We start from the raw sequence: 14,961 nt of genomic DNA on the forward strand, positions 1-14,961 counted from the left end.
AAGTGGGGCTTGAACTCACGAACTCTGAGATCATGACCTGAGCCTAAATCAAGAGTCAGACACTTAACTAACTGAGCCACCCGGGCACCCTATTTTTTCCTTCTTTTTAAGAAAAATGTTATTAAAATCTCACATATATACAGAGAAGTACTCAGAGCTCATATGCATCTATATGTAGAACATTATACCTAATAACAGCAGAATACACATTCTTCTAAGTGCACATGAAATGTTTTCCAAGGTCAGTAATATGTTAGGCCATAGAACAAGCCCCCCCAAATTAGAGTATTATACTTGGGTAATGTATATCACTTATTCTTTAAAATGGGTATAATTCTCCACTACCCCTTTAGCATTTATTTGTATTACAGAAATGAGTTTCTTCTTACTGCAAAGATAGCTTCTATCTTATTAAAACAATTTTTTTAATGTTTATTTAATTTTGAAGGCAAGAGAGACAACTTGAGCTGGGGAGGGGCAGAGAGAGAGGAGACATAGAATCCAAAGTGGGCTCCAGGTTCTGAGCTATCAGCACAGAGCCTGATGCGGAGCTTGAACTCACCAGCCTTGACATCGTGACCTAAGCCAAAGTCGGTCGCTTAACCAAGTGAGTAACCCAGGTGCCCGCTTCTATCTTATTTTAAAACCAAAACGTCAATTTAATGAGAATGTCACGTAACTGAGAATACTAAAATTGAGTTTGGTTCTTTGGGAGTAGTTTTATTTGCTGAATTTTCATATGAGCAATCAGGAATCATTTTAAATGTTATTTCCTCTTTAACATACAACTTTTCACCAGGTAGGACCAAATGTAATCTCTGAAATCTCTATTATTTTAGCATTTAGGAACTATTTAGGGGAAATCGTTGTCTTGTATCCTGAGTGTTTGTGACTGTCATCCAATTTGGAAAGCACATCTAAAACCAAGAAACAATCAAGTGACTGATCTCCCCGCCCTCACCATGAACAGGAGGCAATGTTTTCATCTTCACAATGAGAGGAAATCTCATTTCTTTGGGAAAGATTTCCAGTGTTATCTCTACTCACATTGCTTAAGGAGAAATTATAATAGCAAATTTTGTTTTAAAAATAAGGATGAGCTGATGTTACAAAAGAGTCTTTTTAAAAAAATATTGCTGAGGGGTGCTTGGGTGGCTCAGTCAGTGAAGCGTCCGACTTCGGCTCAGGTCACGATCTCGCAGTCCGTGAGTTTGAGCCCCGCGTCGGGCTCTGTACTGACAGCTCAGAGCCTGGAGCTTGTTTCGGATTCTGTGTCTCCCTCGGTCTCTGACCCTCCCCCATTCATGCTCTGTCTCTCTCTGTCTCAAAAATAAATAAACGTTAAAAAATATTTGAAAAATATGTTGCTGCGTCAATGTTAAGGGCAGATTTATGTCAAATAGCCATGAATCCAATCAAATCCTGAGAAGTTCTCAGCCTTGTGTCCACAGAGTGCTTATAAAGACCATTTCAAGTCTCATCTTCATGCCGAATTGCAGTTATACTTTGGTAGTAATTACTTTCACTATCTGACTTCACCGACATGGTTTCCTTCCTTTTTCTTTTTTTTTTTCTTTCTTGTTTTTTTCTTTTTAAGATTCCAAGCAGTTTGATTACTTTTGTTTCTCTCAAGACTCAAAAGAAAAAGTATGTTCAAATGCTAGATCTTTTATAAGTAGGGTATTTTCTTGTAATGAACTGAATTAATAGGTTGAAGAAACTAAGATAACCAAGAAGCAATTTCTCAGTTGGATGACTTTTATGCCAAAGCGATAACACCTAACTCCCTTTAAATAATGTGTGTGATTTTTTCCCCCAGAATAGATCACTAAGAGACATCAATTCCTAACGTATTCATGTATAAAAGAGAAATCTTCTTCTTCTTTTTTTTTTTTTGCCTTTTAGGCCTTGAAATTTTTCAAATAAGGGAGATTCTGTTTATTGTTATAACTAGGGTTATGTCTTGGGGAGGGAATTTAAAATAGGAGGAGACATCATGTAGCCAAGCAAAGATAAAGTCAAACCCAGAAAGAGTAATATAATGAAAAAGGTAATTCAGCATTTTTAAAATAGTGGCAGTTTATTCTGAATATGATGACCTGGAGAGAAATAGATGGGGAACACAAGTCATTCCTCTCTTAGATTAGATATAATAAGAAATCATTTGTTTGTGTTCTGTGAGTAGCATGATGGAAATACTTTCAACAAGTTGTGCTACCATTGTGGAAACAGACCACTTCTTGCATTTATGCTCGATTGAAAAAGAAAATGGAGGAGGGAGGCACCTGGGTGGCTCAGTTGGTTAAGCGTGTGACTCTGGATTTCTGCTCAGGTCATGATCTCGTTAGTTCAAGCCCCATGTCGGCCTCCTTGCTGACAGTGTGGAGCCTGCTTGGGATTCTCTCTCTTGCTCTCTCTGCCCCTCCCTTGCTCATGTGTACTCCTTTTCAAAATAAATAAATAAACTTAAAAAAAAGAAAATAGATTCAGGTAAACTGACACATTGTACTTTCTTTCCTCTCTTTTATATAAGTCTTTTTCCTTTTCCTTTCCTTTTCCTTATTTCGTGAATATTACAAAAAAGGGGAGGGGCGCCTGGGTGGCGCAGTCAGTTAAGCGTCCGACTTCAGCCAGGTCATGATCTCGCGGTCGTGAGTTCGAGCCCCGCGTCGGGCTCTGGGCTGATGGCTCAGAGCCTGGAGCCTGTTTCCGATTCTGTGTCTCCCTCTCTCTCTGCCCCTCCCCCGTTCATGCTCTGTCTCTCTCTGTCCCAAAAAATAAATAAACGTTGAAAAAAAAAATTTTAAAAACAAAAAAGGGGAGAATTGAAAGGATTTACCTTAGGAGAAAGGCAGAAAAAGAAAGAGTAGAACACCTTCTTTTGAAAGAATTTCCTACATTATTAAATTTCTACCTTGAAATTTTTCTACAGAATTCTTTGCTCTTCCATTATTCCTTTAGAACTCCATGCTCAAAGAAAAAAGTGAAAGAATTGTGGCGTCTGGGGTAGTTTCCTTCAAGAAAGAGGTTAGCGATGCCACACGAAGCAGTAAAGTGATGCGTGTGTGCCTCCTGGCATTGTTTCCCCAGTTATAAAGCTGGCTGAAAACAATACATTTTTCTGTCCTCTTGGCAAATGCTCAGAAGTTCATTTAATTTTTATTGGCTAGATAGTTATGGAGGCCAGTGCTTCATAAAAGGCTGTTTGATGGGGAGTCCAGGAGTGAGAACGTCTGAGTTCTGACCCTGGTTCTCCTCCTGGGTATTGCTAGATAGGTGAGTTCAGACGCCTGCCATGACCCTTCCTTCGTTCCTCTGAATGGAGATGGGACAGCAGGCCTGCTGGCCTCACAGGGCTGCAGTGGGCTGAAATTCGACATTATATGTTTGAGCATGTGCTTGGAAAACTGAAAGACACCATAAAAAGGTAGAGTGTTGCTATTCAACAAAAATGCTCGTTATCTCAGTTACTTGGGGTTTTCTAGATTGTTCTCTCTTGTTCGGCATTTCCCTTGAAGACTTCCCAAGATCAGTATCTCTGTGAAGTTTAGAGGTTTGCATGTTTGTCAAGCCCAGTGGGATATAGATTTAATTTTAAAAAAGAAAAAAAGGAAAAAGCTGACTGCGTAAGAGCAATGGTAAATTAGAAACTGAACTACCCTCTTTTTACCTTCCTTCTGGTTAGTCAACTGAAGGTAACTGCTGTGAATTGTTAGAAATAATAGTAAAAATAATGAAAATGATTATTGTAATTATCATTTATTCAGTCCTCTTATATGTCAGATATTTTCTTTTTATTTATTTATGTATTTATTTGTTTATTTATTTTTATTTTTAAATTTACATCCAAGTTAGTTAGCATATAGTGCAACAATGATTTCAGGAGTAGATTCCTTAATGCTCCTCACCCATTTAGCCCATCCCCCCTACCACAGTCCCTCCGGCAACCCTCTGTTTGTTCTCCATATTTAAGAGTTTCTTATGTTTTGTCCCCCTCCCTGTTTTGATATTATTTTTGATTCCCTTCCCTTATGTTCATCTGCTTTGTATCTTAAGTCCCTCACATGAGCGAGGTCATATGTTATTTGTCTTTCTCTGACTCATTTTGCTTGGCATAATACCCTCTAGTTCTGTCCACATAGTTGCAAATGGCAAGATTTCCTTCTTTTTGATTGCTGACTAATACTCCACTTCTTCTTTTGCATTCATCCCTCGATGGACATTTGGGCTCTTCCATACTTTGGCTATTGTCGATAGTGCTGCTATAAATATTGGGGAGCACATGCCCCTTCGAAACAGCACACCCATATCTCTTGGATAAATACCTAGTAGTGCAATTGCTGGCTCATAGGGTTGCTCTGTTTTTAATTTTTTGAGGAACCTTCATACTGTTTTCCAGAGTGGCTGCACCAGTTTGCATTCCCACCAACAAAGCAAAAGAGATCCTCTTTCTCCACATCCTCGCCAACATCTGTTGTTGCCTGAGTTGTTAATGTTAGCCATTCTGACTGGAGTAAGGTGGTATCTCATTGTGGTTTTGACTTGTATTTCCCTGATGATGAGTGATGGTGAGCATTTTTTCATGTGTTTGTTGGCCATCTGGATGTCTTCTTTGGAAAAGTGTCTATTCATGTCTTTTGCCCATTTCTTCACTGGGTTATTTGTTTTTTGGGTGTTGAGTTTGATAAGTTCTTTATAGATTTTGGATACCCACCCTTTATCTGATATGTCATTTGAAAATATCTTCTCCCATTCCATCAGTTGCCTTTTAGTTTTGCTCATTGTTTCCTTCACTCTGCAGAAGCTTTTTACTTTGATGAGGTCCCAGTAGTTCATTTTTGCTTTTGTTTCTCTTGCCTCCAGAGATGTGTTGAGTAAGAAGTTGCTGCGGCCAAGGTCAAAAAGGTTTTTGCCTGCTTTCTCCTCAAGGATTTTGATGACTTCCTGTCTTACATTTAGGTCTTTCATCCACTTTGAGTTTGTTTTTGGTATGGTGTTAGAAAGTGATCCAGGTTCATTTTTCTGCATGTTACTGTTCAGTGACATAATTTCCTGAAGAGACTGTCTTTATTCCATTGGATATTCTTGCCTGCTTTGTCAAAGATTAGTTGGCCATATGTTTGTGGGTCCATTTCTGGGTTTTCTATTCTGTTCCATTGATCTGAGTGTCTGTTTTTGTGCCAGTACCATACTGTCTTGAAGATTACAGCTTTGCAATGCATCTTGAAGTCCGGGATTGTGATGCCTCCTGCTTTGGTTTTCTTTTTCAAGATTTCTTTGGCTATTCGGGGTCTTTTCTGGTTCCATACAAATTTTAGGATTATTTGTTCTAGCTCTGTGAAGAATGCTGGTGTTTTGATAGGGATTGCATTGAATGTGTAATTGCTTTGGGTAGTATTGCCATTTTAACAATATTTGTTCTTCCAATCCAGGAACATGGAATATTTTTCCATTTTTTTTGTGTCTTCTTCTGTTTCTTTCATAAGCTTTCTATAGTTTTCAGTGTATAGATTTTTCACCTCTTTGGTTACGTTTATTCCTAGATATTTTATGGTTTTTGGTACAACTGTAAATGGGATCGATTCCTTGATTTCTGTTTCTGTTGTTTCACTATTGGTGTATAGGAATGCAACTGATTTCTGTGCATTGATTTTATATCCTGTGACTTTGCTGCATTCATGGATCAGTTCTATCAGTTTTTTTGTGGAATCTTTTGGGTTTTCCATATAGAGTATCATGTCATCTGTGAAGAGTGAAAGGTTGACTTCCTCCTGGCTGATTTGAATGCCTTTTATTCCTTTGTGTTGTTGCTGAGGCTAAGACTTCCAATACTATGTTGAATAATAGTGGTGATAGTGGACATCCCTGTTGTGTTCATGACCTTAGGGGGAAAGCTCTCAGTTTTTCCCATTGAGGATGATATTAGCAGTGGATCTCTCATATACTGTCATAGACTCTGGGTCTGGAGTTCTGTCTTGTCCAGCAAGAAAGCAGGATGCAGGATTAAAAATGTGAGAGGGGCTAATGTCTGGGAGGAGACAAGAGCCCCAAGGAAGGGTCCTTGCACCGTTTTTATTAGGATCAGGTGGCTTACAAACGTGGTGATGGGTGTGCACAAAGAGACAATGAAATAGTGAACATTAACTCATGGGCATGAGAGAAAGGGGGTTTTGAAGATATGCTTGCTGTGTTAGGGATTTGGGTTAATGCAAAACAAAATCCTGACACCAGGTGGAAGGTTGTTTACAGCAGAAGTGAGATACTACCTCTGTTTACCTAAACTGGCCTAGGGCACAAGAAAGACAGAGCATGCTACTTTAGGGTCAACAAGGTACCCTTTCTTTTGCTAATTAGCTCTGCTCTGGGCAACTTCTCCTTGTAGCAGTCTATAGCCCTATTTAGCTGTTTACCTAATTTGGTCCTTCCTTCCTGTGAAAGCAGCTTTCTGCTACTGTACTAAGTTGGGGGGCATTTCCGCCCTGAATACCTAATCTTGTTTACCTCATCTTAGATGTTTTCATCCTGAGATTCCCTATTCCTATACTTTTGTCCTATACTGGGACCTTTGCCCCGCTTGTCCTATACTGGGGGCCTTTGCCCCGTTTACCTATACTGGGGGCGTTTGCCCCATTTACCTAATCTTATTTACCTAATCTTGCTTACCTAAACTTGGGGGTGTACATTCTATGGCTTTCTAATTCTTTATGCCTTGATAACCCATTGGTGCAAGCTCAGGGAATTCCTAAGCTTATTCCCCATAATACACAGTTTTTATGATCTTGAGGTATGATCCTTCTATTGCTACTTTCTTGAGGGTTTTTATCCAGAAAGGATGCTGTATTTTGTCCGATGCTTTCTCTGAATCTATTGAGAGGATGTGGTTCTTGTCCTTTCTTTTATTGATGTGATGTATCACATCGATTGTTCTGTGGATATTGAACCAGCCCTGCATCCCAGGTATAAATCCCACTTGGTCATGGTGAATAATTCTTTTAATGTATTGTTGGATCCGTTTGGCTGGTATCTTGTTGGGGATTTTTGCATCCATGCTCATGAGGGAAATTGGTCTGTAGTTCTTTTTAGTGGGGTCTTTGTCTGGTTTTGGAATCAAGGTAATGCTGGCTTCATAGAAAGAGTTTGAAAGTTTTCTTTCTATTTCTATTTTTTGGAGCAGCTTAAAAAGAGTAGATGTTAACTCTTCTTTAAATGTTTTGTAGAATTCCCCTGGAAAGCCATCCGGCCCTGGACTCTTGTTTTTTTGGGAGATTGTTTATTACTATTTCTATTTCTTTACTGGATATGGGTCTGTTCAAATTTTCTTTATGTTTCAGTTTTGGTAGTTTATATGTTTCTAGGAGTTTGCCCATTTATTCCAGATTGCCCATTTTATTGGCGTATAATTGCTCATAATATTCTTTTATTACTATTTGTATTTGTGCTGGCTTGTTTGTGATCTCTCCTCTTTCATTCTTGATTTTATGTATTTGGGTCCTTTCCTTTCTCTTTTTCATCAAACTGGCTAGGGGTTTATCAATTTTGTTTATTATTTCAAGGAGCCAGCTCCTGGTTTCATTGATATGTTTTACTGTTTCTTTGTTTGTTTGTTGTTTTTTTTTTTGTTTTTTTTGTTTTTTTTTTTTTTTTTCCGATAGCATTGATTTCTGCTCTGATCTTTATTGTTTTCTGTCTTCGTCTGGTTGTGGGTTTTATTTGCTGTTCTTTTTCCAGCTCTTTGAGGTTTAAGGTTAGGTTGTGTACCTAAGACCTTTCTTCCTTCTTTAGGAAGGCCTGGATTGCTATATACTTCCCTCTTATGACCACCTTTGCTGTGTCCTAGAGGTTTTGCATTGTGGTGTTATCATTTTCATTGGCTTCCATGTACTTTTTAATTTCCTCTTTAACTTCTTGGTTAGCCCATTCATTTTTTAGTAGGATGTTCTTTAGTCTTCAAGTATTTGATATCTTTCCACATTTTTTCTTGTGGTTGATTTCGAGTTTCATAGCATTGTGGTCTGAAAATATATCCACGGTATGATCTCGATATTTTTGTACTCGTTGAGGGCTGATTTGTGTCCTAAAACATGATCTATTCTAGAGAATGTTCCAGGTGTACTGGAGAAGAATGTGTATTTCGCTGCTTTAGGATGAACGTTCTTAATATATCTGTTAAGTCTGTCCAGTCTAGTGTGCCATTCAAAGCCATTGTTTCCTTGTTGATTTTCTGTTTAGATGATTTGTCCATTGTTGTAAGTGGGGTGTTGAAGTTCCCTACTATTATATGGTATTATTATCAATGAGTTTATTTATGTTTGTGATTAATTGATTTCTATATTTGGGTCCTTCCACATTTGGAGCATAAATGTTTACAATTATTAGGTCTTCTTGGTGGATAGACCCCTGAATTATGATATAATGCCCTTCTCTATCTCTTGATACAGTCTTTATTTTAAAGTCTAGATTGTCTGATATAAGTATGGCTACTCCAGCTTTCTCTTATTGACCATTAGCTTGATAGATGGTTCTCCATCCCCTTGCTTTCAATCTGAAGGTGTCTTTAGGTCTAAAGTGGGTCTCTTGTATCAGCATATAGATAGATCTTGTTTTTGTATCCATTCTGTTACCCTATGTCTTTTGATTGGAGAATTTAGTCCATTGATGTTTAGAGTGAGTACTGAAAGATACGGATTTATTGCCATTGTGTTGCCTGTAGAGTTGGAGTTTCTGGTGGTGTTCTCTGGTCCTTTCTAGTCTTTGTTGCTTTTGGTCTTTTTTTTTTTCTTTTCTCCCCTCAGAGTCCCCCTTAAAATTTCTTGCAAAGCTGATTTAGTGATCATGATCTCCTTTAATTTTTGTTTGCCTGGGAAACTTTTTTTTAATCTCTCCTTCTATTTTGAATGACAGCCTTGCTGGATAAAGAATTCTTGGCTGCATATATTTCTGTGCCAGGTATTTTTTTCGTGCCTTGCACGTGCTATCTCATTTAATCTGTACACGGTCTCAGGCAGTACCTTTGCCATTCACGTCCCCACTTCCTGGAATGTACTAAGCTTCTCCATATGAATAAATACTTGACTCTGCATCAAGTTAACAAGCATAAAACCTGGAAATTTTAGGAGCTGTAAGAGATTATTCATTGTTTTTGAGTTCTTTCCCTTATTTATTGTTTTAATTTTCTAGGTATTCTCTTTTGAACGGGAGAGTTGTGTGTCCACCCTAGATCCCCAGAAACACACCCTACTTGTACGGGCAGGATCCAACTCAGACTTGATGAAGCAACTGGTAAGGTTGTTCTTTATACTCGGCAACCATTGCAGAATAATATTCAGTTGTGTAATGGAGCTGGTTTAGCCAAAGATAATTTTCCCTCTAGATGTTAATAAGTGATAAATGTGGGAATTTAAAAACGTAATCTTGATTCCTTTTGTGTATGGTACCAGAATTCAATCCTACAATGGACCTAAGGTAAGTGTAACTCGTGTAAAGTAAAAGAAAGTCAAATACCACCAACACTTATTTTTAAGGTTTATCTATTTTGAGAGAGAGAGAGAGGAAGAATCCCAAGCGGGTTCCATGCTGTCAGCACAGAGTCTGACATGGGGCTCGAACTCACACACCTTGAGATCATGACCTGAGCCGAAATCAAGGGTCTGACGCTTATCTGACTGAGCCAGCCAGAGGCCCCCAACCAACACTTTTTAAGTTTAAAAGTAGATAACACTTTTTTTCCCCTACAAGCAGTCCAGGAAAATGTTACTCAATTCCTATCTAATGACACTGAAATCTAAAAATCTTTAAACCTAAAGAAACATCTTCCTTAAGAATATTGATGGTACTAATCATTTTAAAGCTTGACATTTTACAAGTGGACAGACTGACAGAACACACCTTATTCTGAGATAACTATATAAGAAATGCTAGAAAAAATGTTTTTCAGGTTCATTTACATTCAGAAGTAGAATTCGAAATGCAATAGCAAACTATTTAAATAGTTTTGTGTTGGGGCTCCTGGGTGGTTCAGTCGGTTAAGCGTCCGAATTCGGCTCAGGTCATGATCTCGTGGTTCATGGGTTCGAGCCCTGCCTTGGGCTCTGTGCTGACAGCTGGGAGCCTGGAGCCTGCTTCGGATTCTGTGTGTCCCTCTCTCTCTGTTCTTCCCCGCTCACACTCTGTCTCTCTCTCTCCCCAAAATAAATTAACATTTAAAAAAATTTTAAATAGTTATGTTTGTACCATGAGGTATTTCTAGATAACATTCCATTTACATTCTTATGTATTTTGGTTCTTGAGCCAAAAGAACTTTAAATATTCACCTCTAACTTCACTATATTGAAATCTTTTCTTGAAAAGTTTAAAATGGTTTCACTGTATGTGAAAGTGGGAAGGATAAGGTACCCTTTTAATTTTAATTTTGTTTGTTTCACAGACAGTATTTCCTAAAATTGCTCATAAATGTTTATCATAAATTAAGCATTTGTAACATGAGCATATGACCATTATGTACAATCATTCTTTTCTTTCACTGCAGAAAATCTTGTTTATGGCATCAAACTTAGATAAACTACAACATAATGTTGTCAATAATTTTTATTAGTACTTAGAGGACCAGAAAATGAAGCGGCTCAGTACAGTCGGGGCTTCAGGATGTTATTAATCTTGAGAAGCAAGCTTCCTGTATTTGGTTGGAAAGGATGCGACCCTGTATTTTGACTCCTCGTTTAGTAAAATAACATTCACCATTTCTTCCTCCTGCAGTCCTCTCAGATTGCTGGGAGGACTCCCAATTTGAGGTGGAGAGTAGGAATAAGTGCTTCGTTGCCATCTGGAGATAAAGGTGAGGTCGGGAGTAATGTGGCATGCATCTTTTTTTTTTTTTTTTAAGTTATTTATTTTGAGAAAGACTGAGACACTGCGAGTGGGGGAGGGGTAGAGAGAGGGACACAGAGAATCCCAGGCAGGCTCCGCACTGTCAGCGCAGAACCTGATGCGGGGCTCGAACCCATGATACCGTGAGATCATGACCGTGAGGTGAAAGCAAGAGTTGGAGGCTTAGCTGACTGAGCCACCCAGGCGCCCCCGTATCACGCATCTAATGAGAAAAATTGTTCTGCAGATTCTCAGAGTCTTGATTCCAAGATTTGGAATGAAGGGAATTGGTGTGGCATGCTCACACCGAACAGAAGTAAGCCTTTACAAACCTCATTGTGTATGGCTTGCTGCTCTCCTGACTGGCTGTCTATTCTGGGCATTGGGAGTTGGATCACAACTTCTGTCAGGATCCAAACACCTATCTCAAATATATTGACTCTTAAACTCAGCACTGTATAAAAACAGCAAGAATTAGTAAGCTTGAATTCCAGTCCTCTTTCTGCTACAGATGACCCTTTTGCTTTGCACATATCCCTTGGCCTTTCTCTAGTTAGTACTTCGCGAGGTCTTGTTTCAAGGAACGGCAGCTACGTGCTCGTTATCTGCCAGCAGAGTCTGCTAATGAGCATTGTATTGTAGGGTTGTGGACAGAGTCTGGGGCCAGCAAAGTCTTGCCCACGGACTCTAGTCCATGTGTCACAGCTAGCTGTGAAAGCCCGGATGCAAGTCTTCTAAATCTTGATTTCTTCATCTGTAAAATGAAGTGATTAGACTGGTTGGTAGCTGAGATTCCTCCCCCCTTTCTCAATGCCTTTTTAAATTAATCCTAGTTTAGGGGCGCCTGGGTGGCGCAGTCGGTTAAGCGTCCGACTTCAGCCAGGTCACGATCTCGCGGTCCGTGAGTTCGAGCCCCGCGTCGGGCTCTGGGCTGATGGCTCAGAGCCTGGAGCCTGTTTCCGATTCTGTGTCTCCCTCTCTCTCTGCCCCTCCCCCGTTCATGCTCTGTCTCTCTCTGTCCCAAAAATAAATAAAAACGTTTGAAAAAAAAAAATTAAATTAATCCTAGTTTATATAATGCATCAATTGATGCACGTGCATACCCGTTAGAACTATCACACGATCTTTAACTCTCCTGTTGTAGGTGCCAGGAAACCAGGCGTTCATTTATTTTTGGAGCAGAAGCAGGGTTCTAATGTTCTATACTTAGCATTTGAAAATCATACTTCGTAGCCTTCACAGAGAGCAGGCAAAGACATAATAAGCCCTAGTTAAGGCAGAGCCTCTTGTGGGAGGTGATGGTGACCTCGGGAGGGTCCTGAGGGAAGGGAGGTTACTTTTGAGTGAGAGGGTAGATTAGATTGAGATTAGCTCCTTCCCCTTGTTCAGTAGACCTCCATCTCTTGGACCTTGGAGTGGAGATCAAAGTGCAGGATGATGTGCTCTAATAAAATGAATGGGATGAAATTTTCTCAGTCACAACCCTTGAGAGGAATTCACCATTGCCAGGAGGTTCTGAAACAACAAAGGATACAGAGCAGACTGCGGACTGCTCTGTTCCTGGTTCCTTGGACAGCAAGCATCTGATGATGATCTCTTTTATATCTGACCTCGGTGAAATTTGGTAGTAATAAGATAAAAATGTTGTCTCTTGAAAACATTACTTCGAACAGCATAGAGTATAGCATTTGCTATCTTAATTCCATAATTTCAAATTCTATTTGTCAGTTAGGATCTGCCAAAAATATCCCACATTTTTAGTCTCTCTTTGGGACTTTGATGAGCTTATTTTCTAGGATGGCATTTCCTGCAGATTGCTGAATGACTTTAGAATGCCTGTGTTGGCCCACTTTGTAAGGATATGGTGCTGATGAGACCCTGTTAGTGGGTTTGGCAAGTTTTTGCCTCCACGTGGGGCAGTAGAAGGTGATTTTTCCCCCCATAGCCACAGGCTGTGGACCCAGCTTGGTGATTACTTCCCAGATGCTTTGGCTCATGAAAGAATGAGGTAAGAAAGTTGGGGCTAACCCTGAAACCTCATCACCACTCTGGGGAAGCCAGTAAGAATTCCTAGTATGGGTCGAGACACGTATATGACCAGCAGTGCATTTGAAATCCCCAACCTGGGGCTACTCCAAGTTCACTGGGTTCATTGTTGCTGATGGGGTCCAGAGTCTGTGAAAACGTAAAAAGCATGTGGTTTGTATTTTACAGACAGAAGACAGTGTAGTTAGTGTGCTTATTGGAACATGTTCTCTTTTTTTTCTTAGAGATTTTCTCTGTTAAATGGGGCTTTTGCAATAGTCGGATAGCATGTGCAAGAAAGGTATGTATAGAGCTTCATTTTTCTGAATTAGCTGCAGCAAGGCATTGATTCTTTTTAGGCTCTCCATCATGATTCCTTCCAAGTTTTGGGTCCAGGAAAGGATATATTATGCCTGAAGGCTATCATCATCTTAGTTAATTGAGTTCAGTAAAAAACTTAGTAACTTTGATGTTAAATAGACAGTAGGCTGTAGGCACTGTGGAAAACAGAAAGGCAAGTAGGAATGCTTTCATGGTTTCCAGAGGTTTTTATTTTTATTTATTTATTTATTTATTTATTTATTTATTTATTTATTTATTTAATATATGAAATTTATTGTCAAATTGGTTTCCATACAACAGAGGTTTTTATTATAGTGAGGGAGGTGGACATGGATGAATTAAAGAGGACGAAAAGCAGACCTTGAAGACCAAAGAAAGAGAGTACAAGGGAGGTGAGATCACAGGGAAGGTGTGATTGGTTCCAGACGGGGAAACCACGGAAGGCTTTCTGGAGAAGGTATACAGCTTTAAAGAATGGGTGAACTTTGGGGCGCCTGGGTGGCGCAGTCGGTTAAGCGTCCGACTTCAGCCAGGTCACGATCTCGCGGTCCGTGAGTTCGAGCCCCGCGTCAGGCTCTGGGCTGATGGCTCAGAGCCTGGAGCCTGTTTCCAATTCTGTGTCTCCCTCTCTCCCTGCCCCTCCCCCGTTCATGCTCTGTCTCTCTCTGTCCCAAAAATAAAAATAAACGTTGAAAAAAAAAAAAAAAAAGAATGGGTGAACTTAAATATGTTTAGTTTCTTTCCTTGTTTAAATTTTTACTTCTCTTTTTTTCATTTCTTTACTTCCTCCCTCCTCCCTTACTGCCTTTCCTTTTTTCTCCTTTCCTTCCCTTCCCTCCTTCCCTCCTTTCCTCCCTCCCTCATTTATTCAACAAGTATTTCAGACTTCCTACTATGTTATGGTGGTAGGTGTTATACTAATGGATAATGCAGTCATATGGTGGAGACAGAGTTTTAAGCAAAGTACCATATTCATATGAATTGATAATATGTTCTGAGGAAAAGAATTCGTCATGTGAGCTGCACCTGAGGAAACAGATGTGGGAGTTGGGGGATGCCGGACCTGAAACTTGACCTGAGATCCAAAAGTGGGCAGAGCCTGATGAACCCTAAAGGACGAGAGGGAGGCACATTTCAGGTAGAGGCAATAGCTCAAATATGGATGAGAACATGATGCAGACTGTGGAGTATCACACTTTTTACAACCCCAGTCGTAACACATACTAGTTCTGTGACCTTAGGCACTTTGCTTACGGCTTCTAGACCGCATTCTTCCCTTTGTAAATGGGGGTAATCATAGCACTTACCTTTGAGACTTACATTAAGGAATATATATATGTGTGTGTATATGTATTAGTTTATATAAATATTAAATAAATACATTAATATATAATGCTACTATAATAATATTAAGGATTAGTATATGCTAATTTATTAAACCCTTAAAATTACTTTATATATATTATTATATATATTATAAATATATTAGAATATAGTAGATATTATAGATAGTAGAATATATATATATATATACATATATATACATATATATGTGTATATATATATATATTTATATATATATATATATATCTTTATATACACACACACACACATTAGGACCTAATATATATATTGGAATAGCATGTGGTACATATCATCATTATTGTTTTTATACCCTTGAGTCCAAATTAAAAACCTGACTTGTCCAATTTAATAAATCTGCATTCAGCC

The 14,961-nt window shown here is 39.1% G+C and overlaps 1 long non-coding RNA gene across 1 annotated transcript in view; it reads left to right on the forward strand.

Moving 5' to 3' along the window:
- Positions 1 to 14,961, forward strand: part of LOC147581455 (uncharacterized) — a 119,566-nt gene that overhangs the window by 94,444 nt on the left and 10,161 nt on the right. The window contains exon 3 of the long non-coding RNA XR_015249669.1: positions 9,178 to 9,279. This is a non-coding gene — a long non-coding RNA (uncharacterized LOC147581455). The remainder of the gene's footprint in view (positions 1 to 9,177; positions 9,280 to 14,961) is intronic.

This window comes from Puma concolor, chromosome B1, assembly GCF_028749965.1.
Source record: "Puma concolor isolate L17-30 chromosome B1, mPumCon1.1.hap2, whole genome shotgun sequence".
Lineage (NCBI taxonomy): Eukaryota > Metazoa > Chordata > Mammalia > Carnivora > Felidae > Puma > Puma concolor.